Raw genomic sequence first — 18,505 nt, forward strand, 5'->3', positions numbered from 1 at the left:
TTAATGCTCATATCAGCTCCATAAACTAGGACTGATAATCCTCCTCTTGAATATGAGGAAAGAGACACTCAGACGGGTTCAGCAACTGGGACCAGATGAACCACTTGCATGGATGTGGGGAACTGGATTTCATTTTCAGGCCTGAAGGATTTTTTTACTACACCGTGCTGCCTACCAGGAAGACATATAATTCAAGAAAGAAAAAGAAAAGAAAGAGCATACCAAAGAACAGCTCCATCAACTGCCTAATTTTGTCCAAAGCTAGCCTGGGTTGTCAATTCAACTGATCTATGTCACTAGAAGTTGTTCTTAATCATGAATGACTGATGTAAAACACATCAAAACTAAGATAAATATTTGGTCCATACTGAACCTTCCCAACTGAAACTACAGATTTACCAGGAAAAATAAAATGCTTGATTGGCTTACTTAAGGAAGTAATCTGTCTCTAAGCCATTATGCCCAAGGTGGCTCCTGTAAATTGATTTTTTCCCTATGGATGAGAGAAAAAATGCCAGGCTTACATTTTGTAAGTCGTTTAAGTGTTTGAAATCCCTGCTCTTAGAAGTTTCCTCCTGAGACAGTAACGAAATTATTCTTTCTGGTCTTCAAGAATATTTCTCAGAGTATATGGAGGTATAAACTGGTCACTATACTTCAAATACTAAAACATTCTCAACGAGCTGTCTTCCCCCAGGTAATTCTAGTGTCTTTCAGCCTATTTTCTAAATTAGTCAGAATTTTCTTGGACTTTAATAAGAACGGCAAGACTGAGAAAGAGACAACTCATCTGAGGCTGCTTAGTATTAGCTATGATCCATAATTGCCAAGTGCATCTGCTAATATCAAGCATAAACATCAAAGCGGTTTTATTAGCTCAGTGCACATTAAACTAAACTAACCTAAAGTGATATTTATTAAAACATGGGAAGACAGTGCTGTATTACCCAGATTTTAAAATGTATCTTACTATAGTGCTTTAATTTTATAAACTAAATTATATAGAGATACAGATAGAGACAGGAAGGACAGGTAAACACAGATAGAGAAACAGAGATGAGTACATGAAATGGATATAGTCAGACTATTTCTAGAGGAAATATAAGCACAGCTGTTAAAAGTGTTATAAATAACTATTATAAGACATATTCCTATGCCGCTTAGTTTATCACAATTTGGAGGTTACCTCATTTTTTAAGCAACTTTACTGATATTTAATTTACATACCATAAAGCTCATTCATTTAAAGCATACAACGGATTTTAGTATATTTAAGATTTGTACAACTATCATCATGATCTTAACTTGTGAACATTTTCATCACTCCATAAAGAAACTTAATCCCCATTTAGCAGTCACTCCCATTTCCTCCCTCAGCCCTTCTCCCATTCATGGGCAACTACTGATCTACTTTCTGTCTCTGTGGATTAGCTTATTCTAAGCATTTCATATAAGCAGAATCCTAGCACATGTGATCTTCTTTGACTGGCTTCTTTAAATTAGCATACCGTTTTTGAGGTTCTTCAATGTTACAGCATGTAGCAGTGCTTCATTGCTCTTTATAATGGAATAACACTCCATTGTATGGCTATCACATTTTGTTTTTCCATTTATCAACTGGTGGATATTTGGATTGTTTCAAATGTTTTGGCTATTAGTAAGTAATGCTGCTATGAATATTTGTATAAGCATTTCTGTGTGAACATATGTTTTCATTTCTCTGATTCTGAGAATCAGCTGAGTCATATGGTAAATCTATCCTTAACCTTTTGGGGAACTACTAAACTGTTTTCCAGAGTAGTTCTAACTTTTACAATCCCACCAGCAATGTGTGAGAGTTCCAATTTCTCACATCTCTACTAACAATTGTTATTTTCTCTCTTTTTTATTAAGCCATTCCATAGGTATAAAGTGGTATCTCATTGTGGTTCTGATTTGCATTTCCCTAATAACAAACAATTTTGAGCATCTTTTTAAGTGCTTATTCAACATTCTTGTATCTTCTTTAGGGAACTGCCTGTTTAAACCCCTTGTCCATTTTTTAATTAGGTTGTTTGTCTTACTGAGTTGTAAAACTGTTCTAGATTAAATTGCCTAAGCAGATATATGATTGCAAATATTTTCTCCCATTCTGTGGGTTATCTTTTCACCTTCTTCTTGGTGTCCTTTGAAGCACCAAAGTCTTTACTTTTCATGAAGTGTAACTTACCAATCTTCTCTTTTATTATGTTTTGATGTCATTCCTAAGAAATCACCCAACATAACAGAGAATCACTACTGCTTTCTTCTAAGAACTTACTAGTTTTAAGTCTAGAATCTACCTTGAGTTCATTTTTTGTACATCATATTAGGTAGAAGTCTAAATCCATCCTTATGCATATGAATATTTAGTTATCCCAACACTTTTGTTGAAAAAAAACCATTCTTGCCTCTACTGAATTGACTTGGTCCCTTTGTCAGAAATCAATTGACCAAAATGCTAGGGTTTATTTCTAGATTCTTAATTCTGTTCCACCAATCTATATGTTTATCCTCATGCCGGTACCACAATGTGTTGATTACTTATAGCTCTGTAGTAGGTTTTGAAATGGGGAAGTGTGAGTCTTCCAACTTTGTTCTTCTTTTTCAAGATTGTTTTGGCTAGTCTATGCAGTTCCATGTGAATTTTAGAATCTGTTTGTCAATTTCTCCCAGAAAGCCAGTTGGGATTCTGATAGGGAAGTACATTGAAACTGTAAGAGGTTAAATCTTGAATATCTTTCATTAGGTACAAACTATTATGATTAATTATGCAATAAAAGGCTGTATAATTACTTCACATTTGATGAAAAGTTAAAAATATGGTTGCACTTTATAAGCAGTTGTCAGCAATAACAAACATGTTAGGTAGTAAAACAATCAATTGTGACACATAGGAGGGACAGAAGGAAATAACCTGGGATTTTTTTAAAATGTTTTTATCTATGGGAGCAAGATTCAAGAACTACAAAAATACTAAAGATATAAAAAAATATATTGGCCCCAAAATACAAAAACTAAAAAATTTAAATGTCTATCAGCAGATGATTGGATAAAGAAGTTGTGGTATATTTATACAATGGAATACTACTCAGCCATAAAAATAATAAAATAATGCCTTTTGCAGCAACATGGATGAAACTGGAGATTGTCATTCAAAGTGAACTAAGCCAGAAAGAGAAAGAAAAATACCATGTGATATCACTTATATGTGGAATCTAAAAAAAAAAAAAAGACAAATGAACTTATTTATTAAACAGAAAGAGACTCACAGACATAGAAGACAAACTTGTGGGTACCAGAGAGGGGAAGGGGCTAGGAAGGGATAAATTGGGAGTTCGAGATTTGCAAATACTACATAATGTATATAAAATAAACAACAAGTTCATACTGTATAGCACAGGGAACTATATTCAATATCTTGTAGTAACTTAAGGTGAAAAACATATGAAACGAATATATTTATGTTCATGTATGACTGAAGCATTATGCTATACACCAGAAATTGACACAATATTGTAAACTGACTATATGTCAATAAAATATATATATATATACAAAAAAAGGTATCAACAAAAAAAATTAAATTCATAGATGTTCAATTTAATGTCTACAAATGTAATTTTATATCAACTAGCCCATTGCAGCCTAACTCTTAAAATTATTATATATCAATATAACATTGAAGTCATAGGAATATACAAGTTCACACATGACAAACCAAAATCACAAAACTAAAAAGTTACAGCAAAGATTTTTACATATTTGATTAAATAAAAATTGATAATGTTTGTGATCATTCTAATTTTATACATCAAACATTGCTTAGTGTAAGACCTGAAAAAAACCAGAAAACCTATTGTCATTAAAGTTCTTTAAAAAAATGTCCTGGAATCAACTATAAAGGAATCACATAAATTCTCAACTCTGCAGAATGAAAGTCTTTTATGTGTTTCTTTGAAATGTAAACAAATCACATAATATCTTTGTTGTGGTCTCTTACTCTACAATATAGAAGTTAAGCAATATTAGATCATACAATAGTCTAAGAAAAACCACTTCTCCCTTTGACCTAGTTTCAAAAGCATTTTGCCTTGGCTTTCAAGATGAATAAATATGCTTGTTAAAGTACTGGATCAGGCAATCCACCCTTAGTAATGCATTCTATTAATTAGCATCTGGTCCCTGTTAATTTTTAAATTCTACTTGGAAAAAAAATGCTTTATTGTATAAGCCTTCTAATTTCTCTTTTACTAAATGATTGTATATTGGTTGCCCAGAGGATCTCTAGTTATATCTAGCCTTTGATTATCCCTTTTAATAGGAACACAAACTTACAAAGATATTCCCACAGCTAAACGAGTACCATGAATCAAGAAACTTGAAAGTAACTTCCCTTGTAACCACCTTAGTTATTCCATAAATGTTTAAATATTAGAATGATCACTTTCTTCAATGAAGACATTTCTACAAAACAGCCATTATTATCTATTGTATTTCTGAAGTGTGACTATTTTTGGTATGTAGGAAAGATTTACAGACAGTAAATACATTTTTGCCCAGAAACAGCTAAAGGAAAAATGTTATTCATAATTCTTAGCTTTATTAAGACAGAAAATATTGGCAACGAGATTGTGACTATTTCCTTTTCAAACTAGTTGGCATTTCCTAGCTCCAGATGCACTCGAAATCTGAAGCTCACTGAGAAGAGTGAGTGATTTCATGTTCTTTGTCTAATAAACGATTCAGTAGTCCTCCCTTTAGTACTTGAACTATACCTTAAGCTAAGGTGCTAATTGAACAATAAAAATCTAAAGATAAGAGTGTATTTGCAAATGTAGCATATTTCTATTGCTATTTGTGATGTATATAATTGGTTCCGGAAATGCTCAATGTACCAGTATCTAAAAGGTTGTGCCAAAAGAAACTGACAAATTGTTTAACCTCTTGGTAACTTAATATCATAATTTTAAAAAATTGAGTCTCATACATAGGTAGGCAATACTACCTGCTACTATGAATATCTGAATCTTATATAAACTTACCAGATTATTCACAGCTAAAATAAAAGATCAGAATATCTAAAGACTTAATTGACTATTATAATTAATTTCTTATGAAATAGAATAAACAAACATATATCAAAGTACACCTTTCCAAGGGTGGGAAGGGATAAATTATAGGAGTTTGAGATTTGCATATGTTAAGCCACTGTATATAAAAATAGATTTAAAAAATTCTTCTGTATGGAAGAGAAAACTATATTCAGTATCTTACAGTAACCTTTAATGAAAAAGAATTTGAAAACAAATATATGTGTGTATATGCCTGACTGGAATATTGTACGGTGCACCAGAAATTGACACATTGCAACTGACTATACTTCAAGGGAAAAAAAGTACATCTTTCCTTTGATATATTGTAGAACTAACCATGTTCTACAACATATTCAGCCAGAAGAATATTACTTCTTTAAAATCAAGAAAAAAATTATCTTTAGCTTCAACAGGCAGTACTGAATTCTACTGAATTCTTTCAGACTGTTGGCTCTCCACCATTGTTCCCTTTATCTGTGAGTCTTTCACAGTTCTGTGAGGAGACGGTTTATGGATGAGAACACCTAAATTTGAGAGAAGTTGATTGAGGTCACACTGCAAATAAAGACGGAATCTTGACCTAACTTTTCCCCTTTAGAATGCTGAAAATTTCAGCTCTGCCTCAGGAACTACCCTCAGATTGTACCCAAACTCCATGACTCTCAGAAACATAAAGACCTTCTTATTTACATCACCCATTCTCCATAGCAGGCAACAAGAAAAGTATAGTTTTGTTTTTTTTTTTATAAAAGCTTGGCTGTGAATCACCATCCATGAAAATTATGTGGACTAATGCCATTCCCTATGTATACTATGCCTGCTTCTGTGTTAATTCTGTCTTCACCTCACCCTCTCTCTCACCACCACTTACTGCAAATCTTGAACCTTGAATTTGGTGTTGGCCAAAAACTGGAATGTACCCTGCTTCCAAAGATTTTTATCAATAACAATCAACATGGCCCCATTTATTAAGCATTTCCTAATAATAAGTGTTTCCACACTTGTCTGTATGGTGAGTACTTTACGAATAATTGCATTTAAACCTTTCAACAAGTCTATGAAGTGGGTATTATTTTTCATATCTGCCCCTTGTCCCTCCCCTTGAAATGAAACAAGACGTTCTTCTTGGAGCTCACACACTGGTGAGAAAAAGACAGTGTGCTCACTAAGCAGCCAGGAACCAGTTGCTGAATAGCAGTGGATAGGGAGGTAACAATTATTAAGTATGGACCTTGATTTCACATCTAAATGGTTTAATGAAACTAAGAAAGTATGTCACTTTTAAATTTAATTCACTGAAGTTATGCAGTGCATAATAACTTCTCTTTGGTGTTGCCTGCATAATCTTCCCTAATCTTCACAGCAACCCTGATGAGAAAATATTGTTATGACCCAATTTTCAGGAGAGGAGACTCATATATGTTGAGAAACCTATGTAAAAATCTGCTAGCAAATGGCAGATGTGACAGCTGTCTTTATCTTTTCTCTCCAGACTTTATATACTTTGAAATGTGCCATGACTATATATTTAAAACTATATATATGTATATACCAGTATGTGTACACACATGCGATTGTATCTCAAAGAAATGCAACTGGCTTACAAGACTGAATTACTTAACACAGAAACTAAAAACAGCTCAACAGTGGCCCCTGTAAGAAAGTTAAAAGTTCAAATACAGTGAATTGATTCAGAAATTTATGAACATAAAATTAAAAATCTATTTTAATCTCATCTTTTAAAGCTCATATTTTTCATCTGTAAACTAGAGGTAGTTATTACGGGATTTTGTGTTATTTTAAAAATGCAACTTTATTTTGATTTATAAATGGGTAGATATTAGGGACAACGGCACCACAATCTTTTCAGATCTGAAGGCCTCTAAAACTCTGAACTCAAAGCTGACAATACAGAACACTCCTTAAAGCTCTGTAATATTGAAGGCAGAGAAATAGGGTTGTAGCTTGAAGAGGAAAATGTAAGTAAAGAGTCATTGGTATGGATGGGAAAAATGAAATTAAGACAAAATAACATACTACATTTGTTACCAAGTGATCATGAACTACAAAGCACAGATCATGTTTCAAATACAAAAGAACTGAGATGGTGACAATCATAACAATACTTAACATTTCCTTAATGTGTATAATATGCCAAGAACTTAAATGCATCCTCTCACTTAATCCTCACATCAACTCCATGGGGTGTTATTATTATCAGTTGCATTTTGTAGATAAGAAACTAAGATGTAGATAAGTTATGAAAGAGCCAAGGTCACCTAGCTCATGAGTGGTCTGAGCCATGGTTCCTGGAGTGTGGGCCACCAGCAGCATTCTCTTAAGCATAAGGGGAAGGGAGAAAGTGAAGAGAAGCATAAAACATGGAGCTGCCAACCCATGCAAATTTACAAAACAGAGCAATTAGGGCAATTTCAAACTCAAAAGTTAAAAAATGTATAGTACCTTTATGGCAGCTCATACATTAAAAATGGAGGAAGTTCTATAGCAACAGGGGCTTAATAGAAAGAATAAAATTGACCCTAGGAAGTAGAAAAAATGTGTAATTAAACAAATCCGTTTAAGCTGATTCTTCCTGTGGAGCAGCCATATGATGGAAGTGGGGAGGGGAAAGTTAAGAGGGAGGGTGCTGAAAGGGAGGAGAGGAGAGGAGATGAGAAATAATGACTGAAAAGAAGCCAGAGACTCATCCTAAGAGAGATGCAAGGAATTCTCATCTAAAGCCACGAAAAGAGAACAACAAGTTTAGTTGTCACGAAAATCTAAAACATTTGGGCAACTATTTGAGTTAATTGCTCTAAGTAAGCTTTGGAAAATTATTTCCTAGCTAATCTCCTCTTAGAAAGAACAGAGGAACATTAAGTAATTTGATCACAATCATTACGAGAGAGGTTTATATAAAGTTCCCTGTTTCTCAGAGCCTCACCTTAACTCTTGATATCCATATCACCATTTCTCATCCCAGAGTACTGAAGCCAAAACTGTGCAATCATGAATAAAGGGTAAACATGCTGCTGTGGGTTTGTTTTCCCTTACTCAGGGCTTTCTGTGGGGTGTATATGGGAGGAGTTACATCATGCATAGACAACTGTATTCATTTCATCAGCTGATTATAGACATCCTTCCCAGCAAAGCTTCTATCCCTGATAATGCTCAACTCTATTACCCAACCCTGAGACACAATGAAAGATTCATGAGGACAATGACAGTACAGAGGTGTGAAATGAGAAATGAAATTATTTTAATTTGTTGCTCAGTCACAATGTGTTCTCTATAAAACAGTGGGGCAAGCTGCCTCCATGATCAAAAATAAATCTTTATAAACTATGGCAACTCATACTTCAGTTATCATCGCTGCAGAATGCTGATGAGAAGCAGAAGCTAGGCATGCCTCCGAATGACTAGTACGCGTTCACTCTCAAAGCGAGTATCTAAAGCTTCAATAATTCATTCAGTAAAAACCTTTGGACTCTCACTCAAAAGCATTTTACTTTTATTTTATATACGATTCTAAAAAATTTGGTATAGCATAGTATTCATCTAAATCACAGTCACAGGCTCTCCCGTATGTTACGTTTCACACATTATTTGGTAAGAGATTTAGTCTTTTGAAGCCTCCATTTCCCCACCTGTAAAATGAGCATAAAATATTCACATTTCATAGGATTGGCATGAGGATATAATAAGCACATTCACATAAAGTATAAACACAGAGCAAGTGCCTTAGAGTTTAAATACAGATTTCTTCCCCCATAGAACCTAGTAACACATAGTGAACCAATTACCTTATCAGATGCTCAATCAGAGAAACAGCTATTCCTTCCAATGCCAAAAAAGAAACTATTCTGGAGTTCTTGAGAGATTGTACATTGATCTCCACAGTGGAAACTTCCTAGGGGATTTTCAAGGGTAATTTTAATTTATATAATTGTCTTTTATTGCCAGCATTAACATCTCCCTAAGAATTCAAAATGCACAGCAATCTGAACTTAACCACTACAGGGGTAAACGGCCCTTTTAACCTCATTGCCCGGCATTATAGCCGAGTACCATATTCAGTGTTCTTAATTGTTACGTCCATAAGGAAGGGTTTAGTGTGTGTTCTCTAAAGCTCTGGAAAATGTATTATCCTTTTTCTAATTCTGTTTTCTGAATTTCTGGATTGAAAGTTGGTAAAAAGGTGACAGGTAATCCATAGAAATTCTAGCCAGTTGGGAGATCTTGTACTTCTAGGTATAGCTCCCTGCCTTCATATACTCATGCAGAATGATTAGAACCTAGAAATGAACTACTTTATGAAATAAAATAACGTAAGTAGAGAATGAAGTCAGCTCTGTTCATTGTTTTCATGTATAGCTCAACATAAATACTTCTGTTAACTTTATACATACTAATTTTCCTATTATTGCTATCGCAATACAAAAAGCTTATCACAATTTATTGCATAAAAAGCATACATTATCACAATTGATTTCCACAATCGTCACATAAGAGGAAAACAGGGCAGGTATTATTTCCCCTGTTTTTTCAGTGTGGCCAAAGTTACCTATATCCCAAGGCAGAGAAATGAGTGAGTGAATGGATTCAATTTTTCCCACCATGCTGTACTCCCTTAAAAGACAGAGAGAGAAGGAAGAAGAGGAAGGAGGGAGGAAGGAAGGAAAGGAAGAAAAAAGAAATAGAAAGCAGGGAGGAAGGGAAAGAGAAAACTGCTTTAATTTTTAAATGCAGTGAAAATCTAATGAAATAGAATTTTTTTAATGTTTTAGTTTATTAACATTTACTTTCAGATCTACCCTCTTATAAAAAGAGATGTTATCATCTCTGTTCCCAGAATTATTTGAGAAGTTAAAGGGACAAGTATCTGTCCTTGAGGACTGAAAAAGTAACAGGTAGACCAGAAAGTCTGCTGGAGTCCATTCTAAGCCAATAGTTAATATTCAAAAAGAATTTACAACTACTTTTATCTCTTTTTGGAAAAAGTTCAGTTCCTTAAATATGGAGTACACCTACTATTCCAAAGAATGCTAAGGAGATACAGCGGTAGATGAGATGCCTGTAAAAACCAACATGTACTGTGGCTGTCTCTGAGAGTGTGTGAGGTTAAGGGAGTTCCTCTGGCATATCTCTATTTCCAAATTTGTGTGTAATTAGCATACATTTGTTTTGGAATAAGAAATCAATAACAGAGAAATGTAAGGGAAAGGATATAGTATGGCATTGTCTTACTTTCCACTAGAATAGACACCGCCCATGTTAAATTCCTTTGGAAATGCCATGCTGAAAGAGAGGGGAAGCCCACAGTGGTTGAGCAGTTGCTGTGTCCAGGCATTTGCCATTTCCTTTTTTTTTTTTTTTTAAGAAAAACTTCACATTAACCATAGCTTATAAAAATTTCAACTACAACCACTGGTTAACTTAAAACCTTAGTGCATGAAGAACTGAACCACATGTTCTTTATAAACAGGTTATAAACATTCTTATTTACCTATCACCCCAACTTTGCAAAGAAAATTTTTATTGCTCTCTTTTTACAGATTTGGAAACTGATTCTTGGTGAGGTTATATGACTTGCCTTTGCTCACACAACAAGGTTTCAGACCCCAAGTACAGTGTTCTTTTCACATTGTCATGACACCTTTCTTTCAATCCTGCAGACAATAATGGGTTTGCCCCTTGCTGAGTCTTGATGTATGACTAAAATAGAAAAACATGTGAAGTCCCTCATAGTTGCATATTTCTTTTTATCTGTAACTCTCAAATACATCAAATATCGATTCCTATTGAATTATCCCTAGTCCCAATAAACTATTGCACCAAGTCCCTTATATCCAATAAATTGGTTTGCTTGCTGACCAAGTTTTCCCACTGGAGAAAATGGAACAGTCAGCCATTTGTTTTAAATCAACGTAGCTCAAACAATTGCCCTCAGTGTTCTGTAGTTAATATTGGCTACATACGTAATACCATCCTGAAATTTTAATTTGTTCATTTCAGATTAGAAGCAAAATGTGGAATAAACAGAAAAGATTCATGTTAAACCTAGAGAATTTCATTCAGTGAAAGAAAAATTCTAGAATTATAAACTAGTGAAAGGAAAGGGGTTTTAAAAAGTCAGCATGTGGTCAGAAAGGTTCAGACTGAAGTAATACTGATTATCAAGATATTAAAGATTCCAATATCTGGAGAAAGACTAATATTTAAGGGAAAAAATCAGAAAAGTGATTAGATATTCACTGGAAATAAACTGACTTCTAGTCATCAGGAAAATATTTTTTCTTAGGAAAGTTTAGTGACCAGAATTAAGGACAAGAGAGACTTTTGGGATGCCCATGAGGTTTTGTTTCTTAATCTCAGTACTGGTTATGATGAAACTTAATTTGTATATTTTCTCTTTGTATATTGCAGTTCAATAAATGTTACTAAGAAATGGGTTCTAACTGGGAAGACTAAAAACACCCTCAATGGTCTTTAAATGATGGTTTTGCATTTCTGTCCTACAGATTTAAAAAAAAAAAGAGTCATGAGAAGCACTTAGGTATAGTGGATATCTATTCTTTTGCAAAAGAGAAAAGAAAATATTTCTTAAAATCATTCCACTAAGGGGAAAAAAAAGACAAATTCCTCCTGGTTCTTGTATTCCATAAGTATTTGACCTGGGATAAGGAGGAGTCTGAAGTCCTCATACACAACAGGCCCCCAATTAACTCCCCTTTCTTCTACACGCACGTGCACACACGCCCAAACAGACGCACCCACATACACATGTTCCAAACCGTGTAAACCATGCCTGAAAATAAAGCTTCATCCTATAAAGAATCACCTTTGTGTACATGATTCATATACTCACATTTCTAAGGGCTAACTATAAGATAATCTTCATTAGCCAACAAGCCAAAAGTGGGTCATACGGATATTGCTGATCCATGAAATCCTTACTTTTAAAGTTGATCATTTTAACCCCCAATTCTATTTAAAGCCTATTAGAAAATAATTAAAAATAGAAAACTTAACTTCAACAGAAGCTAGTAATTCTCAGAATTTAGAATTCATAAGGATCATGTGGAACATTTGATGGAAACATACATTTTTAAACCTTATGTCAGAGACACTGATTCAGTAGATCTGTAGGGATAGCCCCGGGGATGTATGCTTTCTACAATCATGCCAGGTAATTCTGAAGCAGATAATCAGCACACCACACACCTTGATAAACACTGTTAGAACCTCAAATATTAACAAGTTCCAGCCAAACTCTGCACGGGATTCAAAGTGATCACAATCCAAGCAGTGTACATGGACCTGAATAACCAGATGGTTTCCATCCTGGAAATCTAACAATCAATGATTTAATTCCATGAGAAAGTAAAGCAAGGTACAAAAGTGTAACAAGGCAGGTGATTTCACCATGTTCTCTTAGTAAGTGAGTTTTTACAAGATGTAGTCTGACTAAAGTTTATACTTTTGTAAACTTTTTTCCAGTACTTTACAAATCTTTGCCCTGTGAGACATAGAGGCTTACGTGACGAGAAGGGTACAATTCAGCAAACTTTTATGACACCCCGACCCATGGTTGGCTACGACCTAACAAAGAGTTAACTAGCAGGCAAACCCTCCATTCGGAGACAATCCCTGGAAGTCATGATTCAACCTGTCACAACAAGTATACCAGCCTCACATCTGGACTGTCATGAGATGTCAGTCACAGGGTGGATTACTAATTTTCTGAAACCCACAGCCTCATCATGCCAGAAGCAGCAGCTACCTTGTTTATCTTTTTTCTTAGGCAATCTTTCTCTGCATTATCATTTTGATCATTAACGTGCTTGGGTTGACAGGAGCCAAAGAAAATTCGAATGCAACCCAGAAACAACAGAAATGTGTCATCCTGGAATAGACATGTGATCTGTCCAACCTAGGCACCTGCTTTTCATGATGAGTAATGCCAGATGTTTCGGGGCAAGATATAAGCCTCTGTTACACATCTGCTTTATGCAATTGTGCAACGACACATCACAAGGGAGTTTTCTTTTTCTGACCCTGGGTTAGCCATCAGTTGCAGCCTAATATTTCAAGACATCATCCCTTGAGCTCACCCCTGCATCCTTTACTGCAGTCTTTCTTTAAAAAAGGAAAAATAAAGCCAAAAGAATATTTGTCCAATATGTTCAACCATCAACTTTAGACCAAAGTGACTGTACTTGTAGAAAACACTTTCTGGTTTCCATTATGGAGATGGCTGGACACTTGATATAAGAGCAATATTTTTTGGTTATAGTAGGTAAATGAGAACTAGCTCACATTTGTAAATAGCTTGGAAATGAAAATCACTCTCCTGGTAATGCTGAAAGCCAGTATTAGGATATCTTTACAAAATGTGTATAGCTAACTGAACATAATTCAGATAAAAGTACAAAGAACTAGTAACAATTGCAAGAACTATAAACACTAACAAATTTTCTTAAATTATATACTCCTGAGAAATTCAATAAGCAAGCAGTATAAGCATAATATGTTTACTCACTTGTTTACAAACATTTATAGAGAAACTTCTCTGTGCTAATCACTGTGTTATGTGCTAGTGAAACACTTACCCCCACATAGTCCAAGCAGGGTGAATGAGCAATTGTTAGAGAAGTGGATAATAGTAGGACAAAGTCCTAAAGCAAAACAGCATGGTTATGATACAGAAAAACTAGATGGACATACTTACAGTGGTCAGGTGAACTTTCCTCAAGATCTGACATTTAAACAGAGACTAGAGGTTGAGAAAACTAAGATCATGCCAAAAGCACAAGAGGAGTGTTCTGGGTGGAAGAAATAATGAGGGTAACTCTTGTGGATAGAAGCTTGGTGCATTTTAGAGACTGAAAGGAACTCAGTGTACTTGGGAGTAGGTAAGAATCAGATGTTAAAGGACTTTATAGGTCATTGTAAAGAGTTTGGGGTTTGTAACAAGTGAGATGGGAAGACATTAAGGACTTAGAGTGGAGAAATGATAAGAACATATACATTTTTTTAAAGCTCATCCTGGATGCAAATGAGAGAGTGTAATGGAGGAGGCAGAGTGAGTGTGGGGAAGTCTGTTAGAACAGTAATTCTCTAACATTAAAGTGCACACAAAGATTTGGGGATCTTGTTAAAAGGCAGATTCTGATTCTCTAAAGTGGGGCATGACATTCTGCATTTCTTAAAAGCTCCCAGGTGATGGTCTGATCTGGAAGCTACTGGTTCTCAGACCACACTCTGAAGAGCAAACTAGGAGAATATTTTTACAGTAGTCCAGACTCTTACCTCTTTCAAGATGGTGGCTTGAGCTGGGACGGAAAATGTGATGAGGGAGGAAATTTGACCAATTTAAGATATATTTGGGAGTTAAAACTAACAGATTCCCTTAAGCACACCTCTGAACATTACAGCAGAGTAAGTATTAAGGAGACCTCTGAAACCAAAATTTCTGAAAGTTAAAAGGGATCCTGAAGTTCTTGTTTCAATACTGTTTATGGATGGAGATAAGAGTTGAGGAATTGAAGGAGGGGTGGACACTTTCAATGAGTAGGTGAGAACTTAGCTTGGGGGCTGGGGAGAGGATTAAAGGTGGTTGTGAGTGGGATAAGATATTGCCTGGGGCTCAGCCTGTTTGCCTGACAGCTAGGGAATTATCACCAGCATATCAGTGAGAGCAGAAGACCACAGATGCACAGGAAAGAAATTTGAACCTCAAAGTCAGAGCTTCAAGTCTGAGCCCTGCCACATTTTAGCTCTGTGTCTCTAAAAAAAAAGGTTACTAGTCACTTGTACCTGTTTCCTCATTTAATAAAATATGATGTAATGAGATCATGCATATGAAAACATTTAGCATAATGCCTACCATAAGAAGATATTAATAAATATCAATTGAATTACACTTATGCACCTTAATGGAGGACCATTTTCTGTTTCTCCAGAAGATGTAAAAATCATCTATGTAACTACAGAAGGGAGTGGTTTCACAACCTGGAGTGTGCAACCCATATTATTTCTGCGTCTCGTAAAGATGTTTTCTGACAATGAAGTTTTCTTACTTAGAGGCAATAAATGACTATCACCTTTAAATCCAACAATGATCCAGGTAGTGAATGCTACAAGGTAATTTCCAAGTAAATATAACATTATGCTAATGCAGAATTTATAGAACTTATCCAGTCCATTCACCGTACTGAAAAGGATACCTAAAAGGTAGAAGACTTCTAATATTATCGAAACTATTAGGTCAAAAAAGAGTTTGGCAAAACCAAGGTAGGCTATTTCAAGGTCTCGTTAAAATGACCATTTGATATCAGTCTTCTGCTGTTTGCTGTATTACTTGTACTAAGAAAGAGGCTTACTGGTTTTATCTTTGCCAGTTCAATTTAAAGCCACTCCTCTTTTCCATACTCACAGAGCTAACAGGAAAACAGCTAGCCCCGTACTCCATCACTCAGGTCGGATGTGAAGTCAGGCAACTTCACTTAAGCCTCTTTTGTAATTAACAGCAAATATCTGCATACAAACAAGTTGCAGAAGTTCTCCAAGGCTGTTTAATCCCGGAGTGGGTAACACAATACCCCTGTAAATATACTTCATAGTGGTCCTAGTCTTCTCAGTGACACAGACTCGGCCTTTCAAAGTTATAAATTCCAAACAGTGAGCTTCTGTATAATCTTAACAGTCGTGGGCTTGTAGCTTTCTCAAGACAGGGGAGGATTCATAGAGTATATTTCTTATAGTCCTATGAGTTTTACTTGTTGAACCCTCTGCCTGAAATGGACAACTAGGGTCTTCTCCCAAAACACACTGTATCCACCCGTCAAGGCAGTTGCAGTCTCTCCGTTTTAGCCTCTCTGTCTCAGTCAGTCTCTCTCTCTCTCTTTCTCTCTCCCCTGCTCTCCCTCCCCCACCCTCAGAATAATTCTCAAATCCCAAAAGAAGGTCTCTGAAATTTCTCTAAGCAATCCACTCTCGTATAAAAAAGGTAGCAATTTGGGTCATTATCACTGTGCACACTCTCTTAGGCAACATGTGGGCTATATCCAAAACGTGACACGCAACTCTAGCCTTCTGTAATAACTTTGCACAAAACATTTCTGATTAAGTCAAGTCCTCAACTGCACAGAATCTCTCAAACTCAGAGGAAACGCCCAGGCATTTTCCACTCCTGCAGAATGATCACTGTCCTTTCTCACTCACAGCCAGGCCACACCATCAGGGAACTGAATGTTCCAACCACACAAATTATTCGAATCCAACAAACCAGCCCTCTCCTCCACTTGCTCTCATGAATAATGCCAAGTACTTGGGTTTCAGAGAAGAAAAATCTTTCAAAACACATGAGAGTGAGGCATTTATCTTTTTCACCTATACTTCTGCCATGGCCTTGATCAGTCTTTCCTTGCTTCCACTTCTACTCATGTAAATCCCGCCTACTCAGTGACCCCCGAGGGAGACATCTCAGGTGTAAATTTGATCATGACTTGGGCAAGGGGAGAGCTTGATTTTAACACATCAAAGCCACTGAGATTCTTGTCTAACTCCCTTACTAACCAGTAAAGCCTTTAAAGCAGGGAACAAATCATACTCATCTCATTAATCCTACAAGCTAACACTAGGAATGGCATTTAATAGATACTGCATAAATGCTTGCTGAATGAGTAAATATTAGTTTTTCAAAATCACAAATTCCCAAAAATGAAGATACAGAAATAAAGTGGGGGAAACATAATAAATGACAAAGAAGCCCAACAGTACCCCTTCTGTCACCCCTTCTTGTCCCCCAGAGCAGTTAGAGTAATATCTGAAATAAACACTTTATGTCACAAACCCCTGCTGCATTCAGAGCTTCTGAGATCACGATCACATCCCAAGTGACATGCAGCAAAATCATATTTCACACCAACATATCATTACTGAAACAAAGCAAAACTGTGCTCTAGCCCCTAAGTAGAATGGAATGGAATGTTTCCTGAACACAGTTTCACTAAAATGGTCTTGAGTATTTATCTTCCAATAATGAGATCTCGATACCCACATCTGCCTCCCTGTGCCCAGAACACACACACACACACACACACACACACACACGAGTTTTTGATAGTGCAAATCTTAGATATACAGGGGCAAAGCTTACTCACCCTCAACTGCCATTGCTCCTCGGCTCCCCCTAACTGCATTATAATCATAGTCATTACTGCCATAATGATAGTAATAATGCTTTGTGCTTCTACAGCACTTCTCAGATGATCTCAAAGCATGACTGCATCGTGACTGTAAAAATTAAGAACGTTCGCCTCCTCTGGAGATGGTGTTTATAATAAGGGCGGGAGCTCACAGACTTGCCTGACACCCACAAGTCAAAATTATGAGGAGGAGGCTTGCACAGCTTTGCCTCTTTTACTCAGTTAGAAAAGGATGATTTTCTGATACAGGTCAAGACACGTCTCCAGAAGGGCCCATCAAAGAAGAAAGACCTATTTCTTATCCAACATTTTACTGGCCTCAAGGAATACATTTTATACTGACAAGGGGGGACACATTTTAATGCTTGCATGGTCTAAATCTACAGTGTTTTTGAAATCAACACATTGACCAGCTGCCCCATCTAATCTTGATCTTTAGTCATAAGACACATTTTCTGTATGACTCAAACTTCTTATCCCCATTTCACATGATGTTTCTATAGCTCCACTAATATGTCCCTGAAAGTACTCTATGGCCATTGTTGTAATTATCTTCTCATAATCCCAGGGAATCACTTAGGAGATGCTAGAAAACAGAAGAAACCATCGTGGAGGGCAGACTCACCTGCGAGAAGTGTCTTAAGTTGTGAGGCTGAGATATTTCTGCCCCAATCTAAATTAGAAATTTCCTTTACCCACCCTTCTAGAATATATTCAGTACCTACCAAATAACCAGATATTTATAAAGTTACAGGGTAAGGCAAACCACTGGAAACAATAATATGCAGAGATGTATTCTCTGCCTTTGAGGAACTTACACGCTTTTTAAGCTAGGGCTCATGAGAGGGGATAACTGGTCTCCTTACTTCTAAGCTGTGTCTACCTCTAGGAAGTTTAGTCTTTATATGGCAGTAGGAAGATGAATTTAAAAAACAAATCTGATCATATGGCTCACCTGCTCAAAACCCTTTGATAGCTTCTCATCACACTTAGAATAATATCAAATCCTAACCATGATTTAAATGGGGGTCTCTCATTCTCTTGTCTCCAGTCTCATTCTCTTCCTTGTGATCCTTCTACTCAAGGCACACTGCCTTCCTTTCTGCTTCTCTAAGAACCCAAGCTTGGTCTCATCTCAAGGCTTCTGCACATGCTGCTTCATCTTCTTCCCACACCGTC

General features: G+C 36.1%; 1 protein-coding gene across 1 annotated transcript in view; it reads right to left on the reverse strand.

Moving 5' to 3' along the window:
- The window catches only part of DIO2 (iodothyronine deiodinase 2), an 83,157-nt gene extending 65,766 nt beyond the window's left edge, over positions 1 to 17,391 (reverse strand). Inside the window, exon 1 of the mRNA XM_031679298.2 lies at positions 17,282 to 17,391. The gene's annotated coding sequence lies outside the window, so the exon portion shown is untranslated. The remainder of the gene's footprint in view (positions 1 to 17,281) is intronic.
- Positions 17,392 to 18,505: the final 1,114 nt, after the last annotated feature.

Source organism: Vicugna pacos, chromosome 6, assembly GCF_048564905.1.
Source record: "Vicugna pacos chromosome 6, VicPac4, whole genome shotgun sequence".
Lineage (NCBI taxonomy): Eukaryota > Metazoa > Chordata > Mammalia > Artiodactyla > Camelidae > Vicugna > Vicugna pacos.